This window comes from Parasteatoda tepidariorum, chromosome 4 (genome assembly GCF_982258835.1).
Source record: "Parasteatoda tepidariorum strain Cologne lab strain chromosome 4, Ptep-v5.0, whole genome shotgun sequence".
NCBI lineage: Eukaryota > Metazoa > Arthropoda > Arachnida > Araneae > Theridiidae > Parasteatoda > Parasteatoda tepidariorum.
Genome location: NC_141758.1, coordinates 96,710,538 through 96,738,381, shown reverse-complemented (window position 1 = coordinate 96,738,381; position 27,844 = coordinate 96,710,538). Strand labels below are relative to the sequence as shown.

The 27,844-nt window shown below is 28.5% G+C and overlaps 1 long non-coding RNA gene across 2 annotated transcripts; it reads left to right on the top strand.

Moving 5' to 3' along the window:
• The first annotated feature begins 314 nt into the window (after nt 1-314).
• Nucleotides 315-18,652, top strand: LOC122271184 (uncharacterized). 2 transcript variants are annotated; one of them, XR_011637070.2, is made up of 2 exons: nt 315-428; nt 18,085-18,652. It is a non-coding gene; the product is annotated as an uncharacterized LOC122271184 (long non-coding RNA). The 2 variants fall into 2 exon arrangements; XR_006226231.3 differs by lacking the exon at nt 315-428 and adding an exon at nt 5,170-5,478.
• The last annotated feature ends 9,192 nt before the right edge of the window (nt 18,653-27,844 follow it).

Genomic DNA, 27,844 nt, shown 5'->3' with positions numbered 1-27,844 from the left:
CGAGAAAATTAACTGAATTTGTGGTGACATCTATACGCGTATATATGACTTTAAGATGATTCAACGCATTTGCGAATATTTGTTCTCTAAACCAAAATTTTTGTTAGATTTTTAACGATAAAAAAAAATTGTTTTTAACACTAAATATCTGATTTTCAACTATAACAAAACATTTTATTTTTCTATTTTTTTTTCCGATGAAATCTATTTGTCCCTTCAAATACCTAAATTTTGTATATTCTAAAGAATTTATCTGGACACTAACATTAATTTTCTTTCCATTTTTTTATTCCTGACAACTAACATGAGTGCATGAGAAGATTAGTAACAAAGAGAGTAAAATAAAATCGTAATATTAACAGAAATGGAGAATAATGTTCTTCTTTCTTTCCATGACGTTCTAGTCGTCCATGTGACTATAAATGTGTGTATATATATATTTCATATTGCTTTTTTCGGAAGATTTTGTTATTACTTTGTGGCATTTGCTTCATTTTCAAGCTAAGTATATTTTAACCTTCTGAGCCTTTGTAAGGGTGGGACATGTGTCCTGGTCCTTACTTTCTTAAAAGGCCCTACACCAGAGAGAGTAATTTATTTTTTTTATTGACATTTTCATTTTTAAATATTTTTTCAAGTACTTTAAGATATGTTAATAGAATGGAAAAGAACTGTTTTTTATTATTGCTTTAAAATTTTTATTTTTAATTGTAAGGGAACTTTAAATAACAGTAACAATTCAACAATTGTTTCTAAAACTGATCTAGAAATGATCTGATCTAGCTCCAAAAGAACTTTGTAATTGCCCCCATAGACAAATATAGCAATAGTTATGCAATATTCTGTAAAAAAAATTTTTGGTTCAACTTTTAAATAAGGAGTTAATAAATAGTAAAAATTTTAAGCTTAGTAATTTAAATAACAATACTATTATTGTATTTTTTTTTTTCATATATAAGAGGTTAAAAATTAACGTTAACAATGTTTAATTTAAATACTTAATTATCAGTTCAAAATTTCATAAAATTGCTATTAAATTTAGAGCAATCTTTAGTGGGTTTAATACTTACCTAATCTGTTACTATTTTCTCCAAATATTTAAATAAAATTATTAGCAATATTATTAGAAAAGGAGTCTTCATAAATTATCACCAATAACCATCTTATTTCAGAATTTATTAAAAATTATTGCAACTTTTGATTTCCAACATCTCTTTAAATAACATTTCCCTTTCAAAACTAAAAGATATTCCTTTGAGTTATGATTATAAAAATATAATTGCGATTTTAATTATTGGAATTTGTAAAATATTGTATGTATTTTTAATAATTATCTTTAAAAAGGAATATATATATATTTTCTTTTATTCAAATAGATAGAATACCACCAGGATTTAATTTTTCGTCCGTTCTTGCTAACTAATTTCCACAATTTTATGAAGAAAAAAAAATTATACTCTAAATATTAAATTTGTTTTATAGATTTATTGATGCTTTAATAATCTTCAATTTTCAAAATAATATGATTTTGTTAAATAATACTTACCTCGAGGAATTAATTTTGCTTCGTAATCATGACGATAATGTTAATCTTAATATTTTTAAATTCAGCTATTAAAAAAGATGAAAATAACGGCATTTATTGTTGAGTTATGCGAAAAACGTTTTAAGTTTGAAATGAATAAATTAGTTACATGGAATTCTAATGTTTCTAAAAACATTTATTTAAATACTGTTTCTAATCAAATAAATAGAATTAAAAGAATTTGCCCTAATATTTATTTCTCCAAAAAACATATAGACAAAATTCTTCTCAAATTAGATAAAAACAATTAATAGCCCAACTAATGTAATTAAATTCTATATTAAATCATTGACTTAATTGTGTGAATTTATTTACACAAAATTTTTATTATCATAATTGATATTTTGACCATGTGCAAATCCAATTCGAAAAAAATCCGTGGTTCTATGTACATGGTTCTTAATATATGGATTCTTTCTATGTATATATATATACATATATATATATACATATATATATATACATATATATATACATATATATATATATATATATATATATATATATATATATATATATATACATATATATATATATATATATATATATATATATATATATATATATATATATATATATATATATATATATATATATATATATATATATATATATATATATATATATATATATATATATATATATATATATATATATATATATATATATACTGAACTAAAAGAATCAACACAGCAGGTAAGAGAAAACTAAAGGCCAATAATACGAAATAACATACTAAATGACAAATTCAATATCACCTTGTGAAAAGCTTTACAGGAAATAGCAACCTAACTATCAAAAAGAAAAAATATTAAAAAGAAGTTAAAGATATACTATTATACTTCATAGTTAGAATATAGATTCTATTAGTTAAAGCTAATATATAGATAAAGATATAAATTATATTTGATAATTGAGTTGCTATTTCCTGTAGTACTTTTCACAAGGTGATCGTTTTGCCCAAAGCAATTTTTTTAATTACAATTCTTGAAAATATTACTCATCTGACGTCACTAACATAAAAAAAATGACGCTGATGTTTAAAATTCACCCATTAGACGTTCTGAAAAAAAATATGGTCCATAAAATCTTAACAACAGACGCCAAGGTATTGAATAAAATAAACCTAAAGGTGTTGATGCTCGAAGAACATCATTTAACTTTTACAACTCTCATAAAAACGGGGGGAATAATATTTGCATCTCATCTTCTCGTGTATTTCAGCAACCAATTTAACTATTGCAATTTGCCGTTACCTGTTACGTTTTGAAATCATAGATTGCTTTAGTTTAATGATTTAAATCACGTTTACTAATTAAAATACGTTTTAGATCTCAGTTATTCGATTTCCTTATGTAACATTTCCAAAGTAATAAAAAGCATTGATATTTCTCGGAAAATATTCAATGAAATTCAATCAGATTTTTTGATATTACAATAAAAAATTACATTAAGAAAATGTAAACATTTTCGTGTCTACAATTCAAAATTGTCTCCACCGCTGTTGCATTAATCAATCTTATTTTCGGTTAAGCTATAAGTAAACTATTTTTATAAATGAGAGTAATTTTTTTTTTCTCCACTTTCGTGTATAGTTTTTGAAGTGCTAGGACCTCTTTGTTCCCAAATGAAAAAGAAAAAAATTGTGTTATGCTCCGGCTTTTAGTCGGACTTCATAACTTCGTTTATGAATAGCACTAACTAGTTTTTATTTGTATTTTTCTTATTTGTGTACAGTATTTGAAAAAAAAGCACGAAATTATTTGAATTGTATTCCAAGGGGCTATTTTACCCAAACACTCAAAACATGACTGAACTTACACTTTATGGATGCTGTGATATTAATTTTGTGAAATTTGTTTTACGCTCAAGACCTGTTAGAATTTATAAATTACAGATAACTGTCATAAATGGTAAAATTACCGGTAAATTTAGACAAAAATCACAAACTTCCTAGAACATTAAGCCTGTTCACACATCGACTCGTAAGCGTAACATAAGCGGAGGGATACACCGGAAGTTCTCTAAATTTCTTCCGGCTTTCGGAAGCTTGTTATTGTTTACATTCAGCCAACCATCCACACAGCACTGTAAAAACTTTTTGTGCATCCAATCATCAAAAATGGTGGTACCTCTTCTCTACATTAAAGTGGTGTATCAGTAAAAGTCATCATAACCAAGTTCCTGGTGTAGAATGTTCCTTTATACACTACTTCGGGAAAAGCAGCCGTCACCACGCATGCTATTCGGTAATGCTAACATTCATAATTACTCTAAGATATGATACACATAGGAATCAGTCAAGCGTAGTTTACCCCTTCCCCATCCTCATAACCAATTAAACAAAGAGTTAAAATTTCTGTACAATACAAATCCTTAAAAAAAAAAAAAAAAAAAAAAAATTCAGTTTATTTGGACAAAACATCACATTAGAGCTAGAAAATTAACACTGAAAAGGTAAAATCAGTAAAGTTACTTTTCCGATACAATCTAAAACAAGAATTCTAAATTTAGGAGAGGCATATATAAAGATACATTATATAGAGATGCATATGTATAGAGAGATACAATATTTTTTGTAGCATAAAATTTATTTCGAAATCAAACACAACGTAGACATAATATCAATATGAATTCGAATAAAACTAAAGCGAAAGAGATGTTAAATATTATGAAATTATTTGTTAAATATTATATAATTGAGACAAAAACGTACATAACAATTTATAACTGTTTAGATAAGTAGTTTGTCAAATCAGTTCGTCAAAAAGTTTGAAATTACTTAGCAAGTAATCAATATTTTTTATCAATCAGGACTGAAATTTGCTTGGCATGAAATGGAAAATCCAGAAAAATATGCACTTCATGCAATGTTCCGCCACCATATTCTTTTGAAATTGTTCACCATTAATAATAATCCAAATTTTTTTTTTCATTTAAAACACGTGCTTTACCAACATTTCGCACAAGAATTTAGTTCTATACTATTCCACGATTCCAAAGTCATTTCTTATGTAAAATCTGGGAAAAAAATTACTCTCTGTAAGAGTCCAGTCGAATGCATTTCTAACATAGTACCAAACAAAAACATTCCATTTTGCTCTTTAAATACGTTATATCCTTAAGCTAGGTCTCGTAGTAAGCGGGTTCTTCTGTCTATTCAGTTGCGAATATGCATTACGGAATTCTCATTAATCACTTGGGATTATATGAAAGCTAGAAGCAAAGTAAATTGGCTGGTGTAAATTTCATACTTTTTGTTACATCTTCATTCAATTGGTATGGTAATGGGGCGAAGTATAATTTTCACTGATAAATGTAGTCTTGCCGAAGCCTGACAGTACAATGGATCCCCCATCATGTCTTCATAACACATTTTTGTCTAATGTCCTGGCATTCGTCTTGTCTAGTAAAGGTTTGTTAGAGGTAGAGAGGCATTCTTTTAAGCAAATGTGATGTAAATCTAGACGCTCGCTCTTTTGTGTGTCCTCTTTTTTTTCAAAACTCTAGAAACACGATATTACATGCCTCTTTTGTTCTCTTCTCCTTTTATTTATTTCTTTTATTTTTTTTATCGCTTCTTTTTATTTTTGTTGTCTAGTAATCTGCATACCGTGTTGACATAAGGTAGTAACAGTATTACAGAGACAATCATTGGAATTTATGTACCGATTTACGACATCGTATTTCCAAAGTGGCCGTAACCCTGAAAGATAAGTCGTAAACGCTTTTCTCCAATGGAATCATGGGTAATTCTGTACGAAAAAGAACACATTCGCTACTGCTGGGAAAATTCTTTATGATTCGAATAATAAATACAGTTGAAGCGGAAAAATAACGCTCCATTGTTTTTCATCCTTCAGAACTTGATGGAATGCTGCTGATAAATAATAGTAATTGTTTCAATACTGGGTACAATACCTTATACGAAACTTATTATTGTATAATATTACTTAATATATATACTATTGATATATAATTCAATACTTATTATTATGTAATCATTATTTTGATCCCTCATACAAAGTAGTATAGATACTCAGATATACATTTTGAACTTTTCTCAGCAAAATCTTGAAATATGCTCTTTTATTTTCGTTGTATGAGTGCATTTAAATCTTTTATACGGAAGTCTAGAAATATGGAGCTTGCAAATAAATCAAATGTTTTTAAAAAAAATTATAAATAAAAATGACAAATGCAATCCATGAACCTGGAACCTGGGATAGTATAAACTTTCTTTTTAAGCAGTTTTGTCTTTCCTAACTGTCGCTACTAAGTATGAAATTCATAGACATCTTTAGTAAAATTTACTAGGAATTGATTAAATTACAGTTATCAATTGCATTACAGTTTTTTTATGTTTACTGGAAAAACAGTTCGTTTTCGAGGGAAAAATGAACCATCTGCTGGGACAGTTCTGCGTCGAAAATGTCACCGAACTTTCTGATGTTAAGAAGCTTGCACGCGTGTGGGGCTTTGTAAAGTAAACAACCCTCCTTTTTCCATCCCATTTTTAATGAAATCGAACTAATTCTGATGACTGGCACATGCGTGGAAGTTTTTCGCATATGAAAATACACAGTAGTAACGGTAAGTGTCCTACTTTTTCAGTATGTTTTCTAAGGAATTGTTAATATACAAGGAAACTGTATCCACCATTAAGAAACCCTTATTAGATTTATCATTCCTGCATGTCCTCTAAGAAGTAAATAGCCAAGTTACAAAAAATAACTTGGTTCAGTGCAGTCCTCTTGTATGGTGGCAATAAGATGTCAGTGCTGCCATCTATGCATGCATGAGAGAGATGCGATCTTTAACAGAGTGACGGACGAAATAAGATAATATCCAGTAAGTTGAGTCTTTCCAAAAAGCAGGGAAATCCCCTTTTCGAGGTAGCGCATTTCAAATAATCATTCAGCTTGTAAATAAAGTAAAACGTAGTGTTACTTAAACAATGGTCAGGGCCCGACTTAGCTTAATTGGGGCCCAGGCCAAAAACTTCTTTGGGGGACCCCCTCTGCTTCACTACTTAAGTAATAAAGAACCGAAATATATGGATGTATTTAAATTTTCACCTCATTATACGTATATAGCAAGAAAATTGATTAAAATCTTAAAAAAAGCTATTAAGTCCCCCCTCCCTCCAATGGTCAGACGAAATATCGTTCGGTTCATTTTATTGATTTTCTGACAATTCTATGTCCATCATGTCGAATGCAGTTTCCTAATTGTTAACTTTGTCATCCAGCTGCAAAAAATTCATATCCTTGCTGACATTAGGGCGGAATTTAGCTACATTTTTCAAATTACGATGGCTCACTCAAGCCAATCAAAAGCCTGTATTTTGGTAAACCTATCCCATTTTGCGAAATGTAAAAATAGTCTTTGGATTGGCCAAATTTGTCCTCCGTAATTGCGAAATTTACCTAAATCCCGCACTGGAAAACCATGGATTTACGAAAAATAGATTTTTTGTGCTCATACGACAGATTAATGAAGAAGCTAACATAAAACTGACGGATTTTACACTGCACTGATATTTTGTTTAAAAAATGTTCAATAAAGAAAGAAATCTAAAATAAACTTTCTATTTGATTTGGGGCCCGGGGCAACTGCCCCGTATGCCCATGCCTTTGTCAGGCTCTGACACTGATTCGTTTTTCTTAAAGTGTAATAAGTGCATTTTCTCATACATCAAGATAATTAAGGGTGAGCGTTTGAATGATTTTAAAAATATGGGCAAAGTTTAATCAATTTGGGTGATGTTTTTAAGACTATAATGTGTTTAAACTTCGCAGTCGGAAAAACTGCATTATTTTTATTAATTTTCTTTTCATCAAAACAAACTGATATAATTAAATTTTAAAGCATTCTTTTTAATTTTAAATGCATTCCGCGCATTTATTTTAAATTTAAAGCATTCCAATTTGAACGCATTTTAAAAATTACTATATTGAGTTTAAACTCTAGAATTTAATTTTTTTAATTTTTAATTGTTGCTACTCATATTTATTGCTGACTATAGTTCACTAGATCATCACTTAATGTATGAACCAGAATAGAAATAAGAAATAAATTTTAACAAGAAATTAGTGTTTATGAAAAGCTACCATATTTTACTTTCTAATTGACGCTTGTAAAAATATGCATATTTGAAGCAGTTATTTGTGTTTACAGGGATAGGCTTACAATATTTAAAAACTATGTCTATAAAGTATAGATTTCAATAACTTCATACTAATGAGCTTAGTTCATTTTGAAAAATCAGCAAAAAATTATTTATAAAAATTTATTGTTATAAATAATAATAATAATTTTAGATAAATAATTACATATTGTTAGAATCGTAAATTGCACCATTAAAATAATTTTGGAAGGAACAAGTATACATTTGTCATAAAAAATTGATTTAGAATAAAACTTAAAAATATTTTAGTTTATTAATTATTCGAAAATTCATGTATTTAGTGGAAAAAAAAATCCTAAAATGTTAAAAAAATTTCAAAAAAATTAATCTCTCTAAATTAATCACTCTAAACTAGAAAATAAAAACCATGAAAAATTATTGTTAATTGACGTGCATTATAAAAATGAAGAGAGAACTAAAGTTAATGTGATAAAACGAAATAACATTGACTTAGCAATCGAAACTAAACACCCAAAAAGTATTAGAAACGGAAGTATAGATTTCAAAAACTACATACTAATGATGAGCCTAGTTCACTTTGAAAAATCAGAAATGATTATGCCAAAATTTTTTTTATTTATAATAATTTTAAATAAATAATTGTGTATAGTGAGAATTGTAAATTGAACCATTAAAATAATTTTGGTAGGACACAGTATACATTTTCTATAAAAAAAATTGATTTAAGATCAAACTTAAAATACTTTAATTTCTTAACTGTTCGAAAATTCATGTAATTAGCGAGAAAAAAAGAACATTTACATGTTTTTTTACAAAAATTTTCAAGTTTAAAATCTATTTAGCATCTTGGTTGGCGCGACAGATCACGATACGGAAATGTTCAAAAAAATAAATTACTTCACGAAGTCAATCAATCTAAATTAGAAAATAAAAATTATGAAAAATATTGTTGATTGACGTGCATTATAAAAATGAATCGAGAACAAAAAATAATGTGATTAAATGAAATAACATTGACATAGCAATCGAAAATAAACACCTAATCAATCTTAATTATCAGGTGATACTATACAGCATTATAGTTTTTACGCGGCTTAAACCGGTTTGTACTTGTTTATGCTCGTGTATCAATTAGTTAACATTGTAATGCAATACGTTAAAAAAAATAATATATTAATGCAAATAGGAAGTATGTAAAAAATCTCCTGAATAAAAACCTATTACATCTTTGTTTAAACATACAAGTATTGCATATAAACTAGTGCAAAATATGCAATTATTAAAAAACTACAGTGCTTCTAATGATTCGGTCTAATTATTATAATATACTATTATATTGCTTGATATAATAAATACTCTATATTTATATAATATATCGTCTAATTTATCCAATCGTCTAATTTACATTATAGTATATTGTCTAATTTAACCAATTGATACACGAACGTAAACATGTGCAAATCGGTTTGAGTCGCGTAAAAACAATAAAGCTGTACAGTATCACCTGATAATTAAGATTTTACATAGAATCTTATAGTGCGTTTAATAATTTGGCCAGGGACTGTACAAATACATGGCGGGAGAGAGCTCCCCAACAGGGGGGGATGCTTCTGCTGTCACTGAATATTAATATAATTCTATTATGTGTAAGAAAACAAAATAAGTAAGACTCACCTCTTTTATGTGATTTTTTCCCGTTTGGTGCGTCATCTGATGAAATGGAACTTCCGAAGTTGAGAAATGACTTTCTGTTTTTGAAATAACCACTACAAAAGTTCAAAACTTCTTAAAATCAAAGGAATACAATGGCTATTAACCAAAGCATAAAAAGAATCAAAACTTTTTCGAGTTTAATTACTACATTCAACTAAAGTGATCACTCTTTTGAAATAATCAGTTTTAGGAGACGCATCCATGCTACAATTGGGTATAATATGAAAAAAAAACACAACTACTTCCACTCCGAAAATTTTACTAGGAATGATATTTACCTTTTAGTTTAATTAATAAGTTGAGTTTTAAATATGTTTTAATAAATTCATAAACTTAGATAAAACAACAAAATAAATTATTTCAAAAGGAACTAGACTAATACATTTCCAACCTGACGAGTAGCGACTCATAACAACGCATTTCGTTTAATTTTTACTTGTCGCTAGAAATCAGGTTCGCAGTAAATGCTGTTTACTAGTTAAATTTAGTAGGAATAACACGACCTGTGACGTAGGCTACAGTATATCCAATTATCACATGAGTTCTTCACATATTCATCGTTGATATATTCAAACGAACAATGTCAAAAAGAGCTACCATTTTTGAAGATTAAACATAGCATATATCCAGGTGTTCGTTCTTTTTCACCAAATAATATATTTCATCTAAGTAATTAAACATCATCAAAATTCAGTCACAGTATCCCATGAGTAGAACAATGCTTTTATGAAGTAAAAGTCAAAAGATCGTTTTCAATAACGGATTCAACGCAAATCAATGAATTTTAATCTTTCAACATAGCTTTTACGGACGATTAGAGGTTAAACTTTGAGTGCGCGCATCGACTCTCTTAATTTGAGCTACTCTTTGGAAAAATAATAAATAAATAAACGTGCTGACGATTGAAAAAGTGACGGCAGCTGTGGTTCACGTTTGATTTAAAATCGTTTGCTTTTTTCGAACAAATATTTTTTAAACTTTATTTCTAAACATGTATCTATTGAAAAACAACGTTGCGTCTAATAATTTCACCTCGAATTATTATATTATACTAATATAATAGCTGATATAATAAATATTTTAGATTTATATAATATATCGTCTGCTTTATCCAATCGTCGAATTTATATTATGCACTGTCTAATTTAACTAATTGATGCACGAACGTAAACAAGTGCAAACGGGTTAGTTTCTGTCTCGTAAAAACACTAAAGCTGTATAGTATCACCTGTTAATTAAAATTTTACATAGACTCTTATAGTGCGTTTAATAATTTGGTCAGGGACTGTATATGAAACTCTGAGGGGAAAACGTGATACCAATTCTTATCTAGCATTCTAATTTAGGTGTCATTAAATAAAACACAAAGAAATGATTTCTTTTAAGTGGAAAACAAAACAACGTTTTTCTATTTAACTGTAAAAGTGAGAACTTTTCTCCCTCTTTTACACTTAAAACGGAAAACGAAGACTGGACGAAAGACAAGAAGAAATTTTAGGTTGTGATTGAAGCAGATTAAGAAAATATGCACCCGAGGTGTTTCGTTCTAGGTGTGGCAAAAATAGAATAGTTTTTTTCCTTTTTGGTCCCTTTGAGAAGTTAAGTCGTGATTTTTTCTTGTTTTTATTTATGTATCCATAGTTTAATAACTCAACGCATATTTCATCAAAAAACTGAGATCAGATTTTTTCAAGAAATTTCTCGAGATATAGTTAGATATCTTGATCTAGTTAAACGCGATCTATGAAGTTTTTTTTTGTTTTTTTTTTCCTTCAGATTTTCTTTATAAAAAGGGATAGATAGCTTTTTATTGCTTATTTAAGAATTTGTGTATTAAGTTTTGAAATAAATTGCTGAACTCACGTCGTATTTTCTGTTAGTTGTGACACTACAGAATTATTACTAATGGCAGAGTTGTGGACTTTTGAAAAGTTTAATTGGTTCCTTTCAGAAAATGTGAATTTCTTAAATTATAATTCAAGTTAAGTTATTTGAAAGTATATTGAGACACAGTAGCTCACACTTTATAATACTATAAGAGTTACGGACCGTGGCGGTAAAATCCAACAATAGCGCACTTCGTGGCGACTTTTTGAAATCTCGCCAAGTTTACCAAGTCGGCGATCATTACTGGCATCAATATTGCTTTTTGATTATTAAAAAATGAAATAATAACGGTAATAAATGAAATAACGGTTTAAAAATGAAATAACATCAAGAAATCAGAAGCATAAATGGCGAAAAAATAAACGTCTTTTACGTCTTTTTTGACGAAATTCAACTTTGGTCAAATAACCAATCTGGTTTAAGAGTTTTAGTGGTGCGATCAGACGTTCAAAATAATCTCCCCAAATATCTTCGGGAAACATAGTTTGGCGAGATTTGAAAAAAAAATCGCCCATGGCCTTTTTTAATAAAGGGGAAAAAAATCAAATCTCATTGATCTTGTGGGGAAAGCGCTTTCTACTATTTCAACGGTCATCTATCAAAAGGTCAATATGGAATCGAGTTAGCATGTCTTGTATACTAGTGAATTGATGTTTAATAATCGTAGTTTTAGTTTACGCCACAATCTAACAGAGGAACTAGGTGAAACGATTTTTCCTCAAGTACATGTGTTTGAAATATAGCAAATAATTCAGGGAAATAAAAATTATGAGATTGAGGATGCGAAAATATCATTGACTAGAATTATAGAGGAGAGAGTTTCTTTTAATTTTATTACCGTCGTTAAACAGCCGACCCAATTTTATGGGTTTACGACTATTAATGTTCAACTCCGTAGCCTTGTAATTTTGAACCCAATCCAGAAAACATGGGAACACCTGGATCAAGTATTGGGAGAAATTCGCATTTGCGTTACATGGAGAGAAAAACAACGAAAATCTCCCAGAGTTAGGCTCACGGTGAAGGGACTTTAATCCATGATCCGTCTACCACTGAGGATATTTTACGTCATCACTGTTATATCGGTGCAAAAGGCGGATGCGGAATTCGTATCGACCAGCGTGGCTGGGTTTCGAACCCAGTTTACCTCATTGGAAAGCGAAAGTATATATATATATATATATATATATATATATATATATATATATATATATATATATATATATATATATATATATATATATTAAAATATTGAGAAAATATGGAAAATAATAAAAAAAATAATGACAAGAGAAGAAAATTATTAAAAATATTTTTCAAAATTATTTTAAAAATAATAATTTTTGATTATCGGAAGAAAAAAAAATTTAAAAATCCGGAAAACAAAACAAAGAAAGATAGAATCACTTCATCAGCCCACACGACTATATCCTCAAAAAGGAGTGCTTTCAAATATTGCCAAAGCAATATATATATGCATATATATATATATATATATATATATATATATATATATATATATATATATATATATATATATATATATATATATATATATATATATATATATATATCAGCTACAGCTTCTATTAGCCTCGATAAAATACACAAATTGCACCAGTTTCCCTCTCTTTTCTTATTTAATTAACGAGAATTAGGAACATTGTCGGTGCTCGGAAATTTGGTAGAACTAATCGCCTCGAAATATTTAATCCATAAGATGCTGAAAAGATAACTTTTAAGCCTTTTGATGAAAACAGCATAATCTGAATTGCTAGCAGGATGAATAATGTGCATGCGCAGTTTATAAAACGTTAGATTATCTACAATAATGTCTACAATATATTTAATTTTTATAGGTACTAATAATTAAATCATACGAAAGATGATGGGACTATATTACAGTTTCTAGCTCTCGTAAAGAAATTTTGCGAGAAAAAAATCTAAAATTTTATTCTTATTTTTCTCTCTTTAACTTTAGTTTTTAGTTTTTAATTCTTTTATTTCTCTTATGTAGCTTTTACAATGTATACGTTCTATAAAATACAGTCGACTCGTGTTATAACGACCCTGTGATAGAACGACCAACATCATATAACGACCCTGTGAAGGAGTCCCAATTCACATCCATAGAAGATAACGTTATTTTACTCTTGCTATAACGACCGTAAAAAAGGTCAACTCCTAATATAACGACCCTCTCTGAATTTGAACACAGCTCTTTTCTAACTTCCTATTGGAAAGTGGGGTTGAATGGTTGACCTTAAACAAGCACACATATGTTAAATCCTCTTAACATGTTACTTCAACAAATTAATGCACATCAAAAAATTAATGTCTTCGTCTAATGAAGCCTGGTTTATGTTCCTCGGTTTACTCTTCTTTATAATACTGCAGATTATGTACATAAAAAAAATTCGTTATATATACCGCAAATTATGTACATCAAAAAATTAATTCATTAGAAACTAGATTTTTTTTGTCATACTATGTTTTTTAATCTGTACTTCAAAATAAAATTCTTAATTGTTAACAGTTGTAATTCAATTGTTGAAATGTCATTATGTTTTATTAATGTATGCATCCTATCCTTTTTTGGTTTATAACATGTATACCACAAATAGTAGGTATATGCATGCGTTATGACGTTTAAAACCATTATGTGACCGATTTTCAAAGGAAATTTGCTCATTTTGATATAGCGACCATTTGATATAACGACCAGATTGGGGCAGTCCCGATGGGGTCGTTATAACGCGAGTCAACTGTACATTAAAGTCAATAAATGTGATTATATATTTCAAATAAAAATTACTTAAATAAAAAAAAACGAACAGATTTTTCATTAAAATAATAATACGATTTGTTAAAATGATGGTAGGGGGAGTTTTCACACATTAACAGCACATTAAGTTTTTTTTTTTTATAACCAAAATAATTCCATAAAAAAAATCAATTTCGTTTGCAACGATCTCGTGAGGAACGTCTCCCGTTCAATAGAGGTAAAAAAATTTCCAACATTTCACTGTGGGCCAGAAGACCATGATCTTTGGCCAAAAGTCAAAAATTAAATTTCAACTAAAATATGTTTAGGCAGCTTTAATATCGCCCTAATTAAGCATTCATAATCATTCCAAACATAATAATTTACTTTTTGGACCTACAAGAGTACAATGTAATGAAAAATATGCTAAAAATGTTTTTTTAAATGTAACTTTTAAATTTATATTTCAGAAATATATATAATATATTTCACCTTATTGTTACATTTTTTATCAGAGTAATTAGTCTGAAATTATAGTACAATTTTTCAATTTGTTATATTAGTTAATACTCTTGACAAACTTATAGTTTATATCTTATCATTTGACATTTTACAATGCTTGAATCACTTTCGAAACTTATCTCCAAAAAGTTCCACGAGGTAATTAGCTAAATTTTTTTTGTTGTCTTCTTTGACGTTTCTTCTTTCGAAAAAACCTGTCCCATTTTGCCCATATTGCAAAGGTGGACTAAATATACCGAAAAACAAAAATTATGTTTTCTTTTCATGTTTTCGCGTTATTTTGTAATATTACTTCGGAAACATAGTTTACTTTTTATTTTTAATATAAAATTACGAAAATTATTATATTTTCATTGCTATATTTAATTATTTAAACGTACTATATATATATATATATATATATATATATATATATATATATATATATTGCTCGTCATATTTCAGCCTCCATCTTTTTTTTGTGGTATTTTTAGTGTATTTCAAAATTTTAACTATGAATTCAATTTACCTGCATATGAAAACCCTAAATAAAAACCCCAAATTTTGAAACAAATTTGATCGAAATACTAATTTTGGCCGCGAAACCTTGGATGCTGGCCCAATGTGCATTTGAAAGGAAGACAAATCTTTTTTCTTTCTTTACATTACTTTTTTAATCATATTGCATTAATTATGTCAATCTTAAACAATACTATTTGTGAAAATTAGGTATTTAACAATGTTTCTTTAATTCGATCCATAACAATATCATTGTTCAGTTAGTGTTAATCATACATTGTTAAAAAAATTTAGTGGAACCAACTAATTGTTACTGCGTAACTAAGTATAGCGTGCATTGTTTTAGAACGGAATGCATCATTTCTAAAGTTTGAGTGCTATCTGTAGGTGATTATTTTACAGTTGCTTAAACTATTGTTAGAAAAATGGCAAATGTGGTGAGATTTTTGCGAAAAAGGCTGTAAGTATCAGATATTGGTAATATTATCTTATAGTAGCATTAATTTAACTATTTTTTTCATAAAAGTATATTTCACCTCGAATAGAAAATCGACGCTATAGCTTAAACTTCAATTTTAAACTCAACCGTAAATAGTAATCCAATAAAATAGCTTTGTGCACTTTTATTAATCGTAATATTTAATAAAATGTATAGTTCTTTATTTAACGTTTAGGAATAATGTTTCCAAAGGTGAATTTAACTGAATAAAATTATAAATATTAGAAAACGTAATGTTATTTTATCTATCTATCTATCTATCTATCTATCTATCTATATATATATATATATAAGTTCAAAATGAAGAATAAAACAAAGAAAAATTATAGACATATGAAAAAAAGGGGGTGGGAAATAATAAGTAAAAAAACAACAAACAAAATTTTATTTAGAAAAAAAAAAAAAAAAAAAAGTGAAATGATAATTAAAAAACCGGAAAAAAAGCCGGAAAAAAAAGATATAATCTTTTCTTCAGCCCACACGATTATATCCGCAAAACAGAGTGCTTTCTGATATTGTATCAATAAAGCCAAAGCAAAATATATTAATACAATAGTGTGAGGAGCACTCAAAAAAAAATTTTTTTTTATAAAGTAACTACATAAAAATAGATCATAAAAAGTAAATATAACATGTAAAAACAGATAATAAAATAAAATAAAAATAAAAAAAAATAAAAATAAAAACATTAAAAAGGGTGGACTATAAAGCGAGTAGCAAAATCATAACAACTTACATGGACAGTTATTTTTCAAGAATGATTTAAAAATGTTTTCGCAGAAAAATTGCCAGATTACAAAATATGAAAACAAAAGCGCAAATTGAGTGTAACAAAAGGGTTCTAAAGTGTCGTTCTTACTGCACTGCTGAAGTGATTTGTTATTCTGAGTTTTGATTTGTTAGTTACCAAGGATGGGCCCGAAATGGATGTGCACAAGGTAATATTATACTGGATAATTTTAAAAATTGATCATAAATAGTTTTAGAAGATAGATGTTTATTTAAGAAAAAATATAAAATAGAAAAGAGAAACATAAATTGCCTGCTTTGCAAATAATTTTAGCCGCGGATTTGCACGATATGGATTAGTACATAGAAAAATTATTTAAATTATCAAAGAAAAAATTTTAATAGATAATTTTTAACACGGATTTGCCCGAAATGGATTTGCACATGGAATTGTATAAATTAATAAAGAAATTTTTAGCAAACAATTTATCCACGGATTTGCCCGAAATGGATTTGCACATGGAAAAACTGTATAGATTAACAAGGGAAATTATTTAGCAAAGGAATTTTTAGTAAATAATTCTAACCACGGATTTGCCCGAAATGGATTTGCACATGGAAAGATTAACAAAGAAAAAATTTTAGCACATAATTATAGCCACGGATTTGCCCGAAATGGATTTGCACATGGAAAAATTACATAAATTAACAAAGAAATTATTTAGTAAATAATTTTGGCAATGAATTTTGGCCTGAAATGGATTTGCACATGGGAAAATCATAAAAATTAACAAAAAAAAAAAAAAAAATGTTTGGAAAATATATCCACCAAAATATACGATTAATTCAATGATTTTATATAAAATTTTATTACATTAGTTGGGTATCCATTGTTTTTCATCAGATTTTGAAAGAGTTTATCGATTTGTATTTTGGATAAATAAATATTACTACATATTCTTTTAATTCTGTTCATTTCATTAAAAGTGGTATTTAAATAGATGCTCCTAGAAACATTAGAATTCCAAGTAACTAGTTTATTAATATTAAAATTAAAATCATTTCTTTTATCGTATAAATCAACAAAGCAGATATTTTCAACTTTATTTTTCAATGATTTCAACTTTATTTTTCAATGATTCAGCAGATTTTTCAATGTTACTTATTGTTTTTCTTAACTTTCTTTGTGTTTTCTTGTATTTATATATATATATATATATATATATATATATATATATATATATATATATATATATATATATATATATATATATATATATATATATATATATATATATATATATATATATACGTTTTCTAATATTTATAAATTTGTTCATATATATTATATAACCGTCGTTGAAAACCTGACTACTTGGGTTCAACTTCATAGCCTTGTAATTTTGAACCCAATCCGAAAGTTAAAAAAACTCCTGGATCAAATATGTCTCCGCGGAGAACTTTTTAATGAAACTAAGCCATATTTGCGTTACATGCAGAAGGAAACCACGAAAGCCTCCCACAGTTAGCCTTACCGCAAAGGGACTCTAACCCATGATCCGTCTACCAATCTCTGGGATTCGAACCCGGTTCAGTTCATTGGAAGTCTAACGCTCTATCCCCTGAGTCATCACGGTTCATTTCTAGAATTTAGATAAGATCATTTGTCAGTGAAAGGTAAATGTTGCGGTAAATACAGTGTTTGAAAGAGTACTAAAACATGTTTTCATTTTTAGTGCAAAAGTCTTTAAGAAGGGAGTAAATAGTGATGAGAATTATTTTGAAATAAGAGATTGGAACGAAGTTCTAAGGGAACAAATGGCCTATGCAGAGTTTGAGTTGAGAGATTGGGAGGAAGTTCTCAAAGAACAAATTATGACTGGATTGATGAAGTCAAAGATGACTCCCCTGGATGATAATCCTGATGACGATCTTGTTGCAGTCAATAAGGAGATGAAGGAAGCTCATAAGCGGGGGACAATTGATGAGCTGGAAGATATTGGTACAATGGAACAGTTGTTGAACTGGCTGATACATTGGTGAAGATTCGAAAAAGACTGTCAAAGTTGATAGACTTTCAGAGAGCAATTGATGAGCGGTATACAACATAAAGGATAGAAAAAATTCGAAAAAGACTTTCAGACTTTTTGACAGTAAATGAGTCACTTGATGGCGCAAAATTATGTAACTTTGTAATTCAAAATTTGTGAAAAGAAGCCTAAAGATAGTTGAGATAACATTTAAATTGCTTTTGTTATATTAGTAATGGAAATATCTCATATATCTGATTAAATAAATGATTTATTAAACGTTATTTCTCATATCCTTTTTCTCTAATTTCAGATTTAAAATAAGTATATATACACCGAAGAGCCATTACATTATGACCACCCTACTAATAACATGTAGGACCACCTTTAGCCCTCAAAACTGCTAGCACCCGCCGTGGCATTGATTCCACAAGGTGCTGATAGGTAGTCTGAGGTATCTGGTACCAAGTGCTCACCAACTGGTCCTGCAATTCCCTCACATTGCCAGGGGGTAACGTGGCAGCACGAATTTGGTTTTCCAAGTAGGACCACAAATGCTCGATTGGATTAAGGTCAGGTGAATTTGGAGATCAAGACATGACTTGAAAGTCACTGGAATGTTCCTCGACGATTCGACCCTTATGACATGGTGCATTATCCTGTTGGTAAACACCATCCCCCGCAGGAAAAACTGTTACCATGAATGGGTGAACCTGGTCTGCAACTATGTTCAAGTAGCTTACAGACGTCAGGGATTGTTCAACGAGGATAATGGGTCCTAATGTGCCCCATGAAAACATTGTTCCCGGGCAAGAAACCATGAAAACCTGGGAGAGAGCCCATTGTTATAGATGGAGGGTGGTCATAATGTAATGGCTCTTCGGTGTATATATATATATATATATATATATATATATATATATATATATATATATATATATATATATATATATATATCATAAATCAAAAATTAATGGAGACTTTTTAAAAATGACATTTTATAAAGAACCGATTGTCTATTTCTTATGAAAGAATTGATGTAAACATTGAATATTCTGCAGACAAAAAGTTCTTTGACCTAGAACGTTAAAAAGGTACTTGTCAACACTTTTTCCTACTAAAATAGGAATATCGAAAAGTAAAGTTTCCTTAAGTCGCGTGATGCTTCTCCGATTACATGACATTTACTTTCTTATTTAATGTAATAAATGGATGATTCGTGTTACAAATAGAAATGACGCAGTAGAATATCACAACTAATCCTTTTTCGTTAAAGTAATTGAAAAGGTTTACAGATTATAATTGAAAATAAGATGAAAAGTACTTAATGAAGAGAGAGAGAACCTTGAAGGAGAATAAAAATATGTTCTTTGAAAAATCGGCAATCCTCCTTCACGGTCATTAGTTCCTTTTTTTTTTCTTCTTATTTTTTTTTTTTTTTTTTTTTTGTTACTGTTACACACGAATCACCTTCAAAACTCTTGACTAAATGATCGAATTTGTAAGTTATAAGCAAAGAATATCTCCCAAACAGCCTTAAAACAACTTTACTTTTGAGGGAAATGTGACTTACTATAACTTTATCTAAAAGAGATATTATTTTTCTCTATCTTAACAAAAGGTGCATAAGCAAAAGATAAGGATAAAAAAGAAAATTTAAAAAAAATATGAATGCAGAAATCTTTCAATTTCTTCCCTCAATTCAATTTCTTCAAATCTTTTTCAATTTCTTAAACAGACTATAAAGAAATTTACTATTTGAGGGAAATGTGGCTTAATATAATTTTATCTAAAGAAAATATTATTTTTCTCTATCTCAACCAACTTAATCAAAAGTGCATAAGCAAAGGAAAAAGATGAAAACGAAAATTTAAAAAAAAAAAATATGAATGTAGAAATAACTTTTTCTTTTATGAAGTAAATTTTCTTCAATTTCGCTAACAGATAAAAGAAAGAACTATACTATTGAGGGAAATGTGACTTAATATAATTTTATCTGAAGAAGATATTATTTTTCTCTATCTTAATCAAAAGTGTATAAGCAAAAGATAAGGATAAAAAAGAAAATTTAAAGAAATTATGAATGTAGAAATAACTTTTTCTTTTATGAAGTAAATTTTCTTCAATTTCGCTAACAGATAAAAGAAAGAACTATACTATTGAGGGAAATGTGACTTAATATAATTTTATCTGAAGAAGATATTATTTTTCTCTATCTTAATCAAAAGTGTATAAGCAAAAGATAAGGATAAAAAAGAAAATTTAAAGAAATTATGAATGTAGAAATAACTTTTTCTTTTATGATGTAAATTTTCTTCAATTTCGCTAACAGATAAAAGAAAGAACTACACTATTGAGGGAAATGTGACTTAATATAATTTTATCTGAAGAAGATATTATTTTTCTCTATCTTAATCAAAAGTGTATAAGCAAAAGATAAGGATAAAAAAGAAAATTTAAAGAAATTATGAATGTAGAAATAACTTTTTCTTTTATGAAGTAAATTTTCTTCAATTTCGCTAACAGATAAAAGAAAGAACTATACTATTGAGGGAAATGTGACTTAATATAATTTTATCTGAAGAAGATATTATTTTTCTCTATCTTAATCAAAAGTGTATAAGCAAAAGATAAGGATAAAAAAGAAAATTTAAAGAAATTATGAATGTAGAAATAACTTTTTCTTTTATGAAGTAAATTTTCTTCAATTTCGCTAACAGATAAAAGAAAGAACTATACTATTGAGGGAAATGTGACTTAATATAATTTTATCTGAAGAAGATATTATTTTTCTATATCTTAATCAAAAGTGTATAAGCAAAAGATAAGGATAAAAAAGAAAATTTAAAGAAATTATGAATGTAGAAATAACTTTTTCTTTTATGAAGTAAAGTTTCTTCAATTTCGCTAACAGATAAAAGAAAGAACTATACTATTGAGGGAAATGTGACTTAATATAATTTTATCTGAAGAAGATATTATTTTTCTCTATCTTAATCAAAAGTGTATAAGCAAAAGATAAGGATAAAAAAGAAAATTTAAAGAAATTATGAATGTAGAAATAACTTTTTCTTTTATGCAGTAAATTTTCTTCAATTTCGCTAACAGATAAAAGAAAGAACTATACTATTGAGGGAAATGTGACTTAATATAATTTTATCTGAAGAAGATATTATTTTTCTCTATCTTAATCAAAAGTGTATAAGCAAAAGATAAGGATAAAAAAGAAAATTTAAAGAAATTATGAATGTAGAAATAACTTTTTCTTTTATGAAGTAAATTTTCTTCAATTTCGCTAACAGATAAAAGAAAGAACTATACTATTGAGGGAAATGTGACTTAATATAATTTTATCTGAAGAAGATATTATTTTTCTCTATCTTAATCAAAAGTGTATAAGCAAAAGATAAGGATAAAAAAGAAAATTTAAAGAAATTATGAATGTAGAAATAACTTTTTCTTTTATGAAGTAAATTTTCTTCAATTTCGCTAACAGATAAAAGAAAGAACTATACTATTGAGGGAAATGTGACTTAATATAATTTTATCTGAAGAAGATATTATTTTTCTCTATCTTAATCAAAAGTGTATAAGCAAAAGATAAGGATAAAAAAGAAAATTTAAAGAAATTATGAATGTAGAAATAACTTTTTCTTTTATGAAGTAAATTTTCTTCAATTTCGCTAACAGATAAAAGAAAGAACTATACTATTGAGGGAAATGTGACTTAATATAATTTTATCTGAAGAAGATATTATTTTTCTCTATCTTAATCAAAAGTGTATAAGCAAAAGATAAGGATAAAAAAGAAAATTTAAAGAAATTATGAATGTAGAAATAACTTTTTCTTTTATGAAGTAAATTTTCTTCAATTTCGCTAACAGATAAAAGAAAGAACTATACTATTGAGGGAAATGTGACTTAATATAATTTTATCTGAAGAAGATATTATTTTTCTCTATCTTAATCAAAAGTGTATAAGCAAAAGATAAGGATAAAAAAGAAAATTTAAAGAAATTATGAATGTAGAAATAACTTTTTCTTTTATGAAGTAAATTTTCTTCAATTTCGCTAACAGATAAAAGAAAGAACTATACTATTGAGGGAAATGTGACTTAATATAATTTTACTTGAAGAAGATATTATTTTTCTCTATCTTAATCAAAAGTGTATAAGCAAAAGATAAGGATAAAAAAGAAAATTTAAAGAAATTATGAATGTAGAAATAACTTTTTCTTTTATGAAGTAAATTTTCTTCAATTTCGCTAACAGATAAAAGAAAGAACTATACTATTGAGGGAAATGTGACTTAATATAATTTTATCTGAAGAAGATATTATTTTTCTCTATCTTAACCAAAAGTGTATAAGCTAGATTAGGATTAAAAAGAAAATTTAAGAAAATTATGAATGTAGAAATAACTTTTTCTTTTATAAAGTAAATTTTCTTCAATTTCGCTAACAGCATTAAAATAAAACTTTACTATTGAATGAAATATGACTTAATGTAATTTGATTTAAAGGAGATATTATTTTTCCCTATCTTAACCAAAAGCGTATAAGTAAAAGATAAGGATGAAAAAGAAAATTAAAAAAAAACTGTGAATGTCTAAATAACTTTTTCTCTTATAAAGAAAATTTAATTTTTTCCTTGCATGAAATCACGAAAATTCTGTTTTCTAGTTGAGTGAGTGACCTTAAGATAATCGAGCTTGTGGAATAAATTATTTCACAGTGCAATAAACTTTAATGCATCTTATTGTGTAAGAGATTAATTAAAGATTCTTATCACGCTTCCTTACTATTTAAAATAAAATATTTTTTTCTCTTCTATTTTTCGATAATTTCATAACAAGTTAGAAATCAATATGTCCTCCAGAATTAGTTAAAATGTCTTCTTCATTATTTTTCTTTTAACTCAACTTCTTAACTTTTATTGTAGTCTATACACAACCGAGTAATATTTCTCCGATTGTTCTTTTACTTATATGGATATAATAGTTTTCATTGTGCAAAACTCATGATGCAAAAAAAACTAAAAAATCAAAATATTTAAAACGCAGCATGAAACACTAGTGTCTTTTTCTGCGTTAAAGGTTAAGTCTTTCAATCGCGGCGTACTACCCAGGGCTAAAGAGAATAGAAGGGCTAGTTCACTCCGCTCTTAGAGCTGAAGCTACGATTTCCCTCCTCATGACGTCACTGTGTCCACAGATCTCGGAAGATCGCACTCAAAGATATTATGATAACTTTGCATCTTTCTCTGTAAAAATAAGTTAGACATTTTCTGGTTATTAGCTTTCAAACTTTGAGTAACTAACACTTTATTTCCGTTCATAAACATAGTTCAAAAAAACTTTCTTGGCCATTATATTAAAAAAATACCATTTTAAACTTATAAAAATATTTTACTAGTTGGCGAAAATGACACTATAAATACTTTATTTTAAAAAGTTCTGTTTTAACTTTAATTATTAAGAAAAATTAAAGCATATATTGGCTTTTTTTTATCTACATATTCTGTTATAGCAATAAGTTGAGTTAAATTTAGTGTCCCTAATTTTTAAATATGCCGTTAAAAGCAATTTGTTCATACTTAATCATTAGGAAACATCAACCTTATACGCTAATTACTGAAACAAAATAATAATTTAGGTTCATAATGAGATTAGGAATTTTACAATTGTTTATAGATATTTAAATTTCCGATGATATAATTTATAGATATTTAAATTTAAGAGAATATAATTTTTGAAGAAATCATAAATATTTAGAATAACTACATTAAAAATATGTTATGAAATTAGGAGAATTTCAACTATATACTACGTATTTTATTTACATTTTAATTTTCTTTGACTTTATCTAATTTTTAATTTTTTTCACCTGCCTTTCTTTTTGAAGTAACGAGGCGGTTTCTATTTAGATAATGAATTTTTATAAAAGTTCTTAACGATAGAATAAACGTATTGCTGTTTTATATTAACTGTGTCATTTCGGAATCCATTCTTTACATAGTTGTTCATTTACTTTAGGGAACACGTTTTTCCTTTTGCTTTTTTATCAAAATTTTTGCAAGTTGCAATCGCGCAAACTGGCATTTCGATAATAGTTTTAAATTTTTGTAAATTCACAGCAAAAACTGAGGAAAGTCATGATAGAAAATAACAAATGTCTTAGAATATGTCACAAAAAAATGCTCCAATATTAGTTAAAGCTAGCAGGGCCGAACGCTCCGTTCTTGAAGTAAAAGTGCGAGCTTTGCGCCAAAGTGACGTCACTAGAGAAAATCGGAGGATTGGCGCAGCGAGAGTTTCTTCAAAGGAGTGAACCAGCCCTTCTATTCTCTTTAGCCCTGCTTCTTACCTGCGTTAAAAAGTAATTTGCGCTTATTTGCAGTTATTTAGATCTAAGAGAAACTTCATCATTCTAATTTCTTTAATTTTTAAAATCAATTTTTAAAAAAGGTTACACATTGGCAAAATGGTTGTTGTCTAATTTTTTTTACCCTCTTTATTTGTGATATTCCCCTGAATTATTGTTGAAAACGATCCTGTTTGAACTGTAGGTTAGAATTTATGATTCCTAATTAAAACAATAAAAACAAAAATATCGTTCAAATGATGAAATTCTCTTTTATTCACAACTCAAGAAGTATTTATGGGATCTCTCTGGTCCCATATCTCAAATATAAACTCACCAACATAATGTATAACAAAATTAAAAGTGAAAAAAAAAAAAAGAATTTTAACAAAATTATCAAGCAGCAGCGGTCGCCATAGCAACGCATGTAATGACGATGCATGCACACTGTTTACTATTACTCTTGAACATAATTGAAAAGTGTGATGACGTCCAAATAAGGTGCGCACGCCATCGAACCCAAAACAACACCCATTTTGGCAATGGGTAATAAATAAATAAATAAAATAAAAAACATTTTTTTTTCATTTTGCATAGTTATCGTCGAGTCTTGTTTTCATCCAAAACAACTATCAGACAACACATCTCTAAAAAACGTATTGTTACAGTCATTCATTTTTTTTTTTTTTAATTTAAGTGAAATTATGCTCTTTTTTTTCCTTTTTACTACTTTAGTACATAACTAGTTAATTTCCTTAAGGTAAAAAAAAGAGTAAATAAATGAAACGTCTTGCTCCCCCGATGCAGTGCTTCGCCTGCATACACTACCGATACAGAAAAAGTACAATTATTTTAACTTGGTACAAAAGATTTAAAGTTAGGCACATTTTAGAATACAGGCATCTCCTTCTCCTGTATGTGCTGAACAAAAGTGTTCTTTAGGTCAGTGAGAGCATATTGTCCCAAATGTTGAGCTTTAAATTTACAGTACAATTATACATCTACTCTTTAAAAGTATTCAATAAAAGAAATATGAGTCGTGGTAGCTCAGGGGATAGAGTGTTTGCCATCCAATGAGGCGAACTGGGTTCGAATCTCAGCTATGTCTGGTCGATACGAATTCCGCACCCGGCTCGCACCAACCACATTGCTGACGTAAAATATCCTCAGTGGTAGACGGATCATGTGTTATTGTTATAGTCCCCCTACCGTCAGGATAACCGTGGGAGGTTTTCGTGGTTTTCCTCTCCTTGTAACGCCAATGCGGATTAGTTCCATCAAAAAAGTCCTCCACGAATGACGAATTTCTACCAATGCTTGATCCAGGAGTTCCCTTGTCTTCGGGATTGGATTCAAAATTATAAGGTTACGAAGTTGAACATTAGTAGTCTTAAACCCAAAAATTGGGTCAGCTGTTCAACGACGGTTATAAAATAAAATATAAGAAATATGATCCGTGGTGCCACAGGGGATAGACCGTTCGCCTTCCAATGAGATAAACTGGGTTCAAATCTCAGCAATGGCTGGTCGATAATAATTCCGCATCAGGCTTGCACCGACCACAGTGCTGACGTAAAATGTCCTTAGTAGTAGACGGATCATGGGTTAGAGTCCCCTTGTCATCAGGCTAAACATGGAAGGTTTTCGTGGTTTTTCGCTCCATGTAACGCAAATACTGATTAGTTCCATCTAAAAAATCTTCCACGAAGGCAAATTTCTCCCAATGCTTGATCCAGGAGTTCCCTTGTCTTCTGGATTGGGTTAAAAATTACAAGGTTACGGAGTTCAGCATTGGTAGTCGTAGATTTTTAATCACTTGTGTTCCTAGAGTATATACCCATGTCTTTTTTTTTTTTTTTTTTTTTTTTTTTTTTTTTTTTTTTAAATTCTGGAATTTGATACCTTGAGTACTGTTGTGCAAGCTGCAATTTTCTTCTGAGTTACAAACATCTTATATTTAACCATGTGAAATTATTTCCTTTTATTAACTTTGCACCCCTACTGAAGATGCGACATCAATATCTCTTCTGATTGTTACTGTTTATTTTCTTTTTTATGTTTGTTTGTATTTAGTTTATTTCTCAGTAACGCTGTTTTCTGGATTTCATATTTAATATCCTACCTATTCGTTAAAACTCTAATTTGAAAATTTTGAATATGGTTGTTTATGTGATTGAACTGTTGCGCGAAACTTCGAACTTTCGGAGTGTCCCCGGATGCCCCCTACAGGGTCGGGGGGGGGGTTAAGCTAGTCATTGGTAGTCGTAAACCCAAAATTGGGACAGCTGTTATAAATATAAATTATAAATAAACGAAATATATATCCAAAAAACAAACAAACAAGAAAGAATATCATTTGAAACTGTAGCGATTTAAGTTTTTCAGCGAATTTAAGCTGAAAATGCCTCCACAAAAACAATAAAGTTTAACAAAGGATAATTCACCCTCCTTGAAAAGGTCTTAAAATTCCAAAAAACGAGAAGGAATTTTGTTGATTTCGAGAAAATATTATCACCAGACATAGTATCAGCGTGATTTATAGCAACCCTTTGTTTTCTAAATGGATAAAAAATTTACTCTCGAATAGGTTTTTATTACTCTCTAATAAAACCGCCGATTTTTAAAAATTGACGTGTGGTTACACTCTATAGAATAATCTTACACGCGAGTACTTTTCATACAAAGAAAAAAGAAAACGTCTTTTCGCACGTCTTTCCTCTCCTCCACCTCCCCATCCCTATTCCTAACAATGGATATCGGAAATAAAGAACACACTTGAAAGCAGACGAACCGAGAATAAAACGCGAAAAACAATAGACTGAAATGTTTAGTCGCAGAAGAGAAAACAAAAATTGTAAATTAGCATTGTAATTTTAAAGTACAGTGAAGTTTAGATGATTCTGAAGGGATCGTACATGGCATTTCCATGCAAATTTCGTTACAGTGTTTTGTATTTTGCATGCAGTTGCAAAAATGAATGAACAGATTAATCATCCATTGCTGGGTACTGCTTTTTCCCACCCCTCAGGCAATTTTCGAATTCCATCTCGAAAAAATGTCTCGTCTTTTGAGGCAATCCAAGTTAGGAGCCAATTATCGATTTT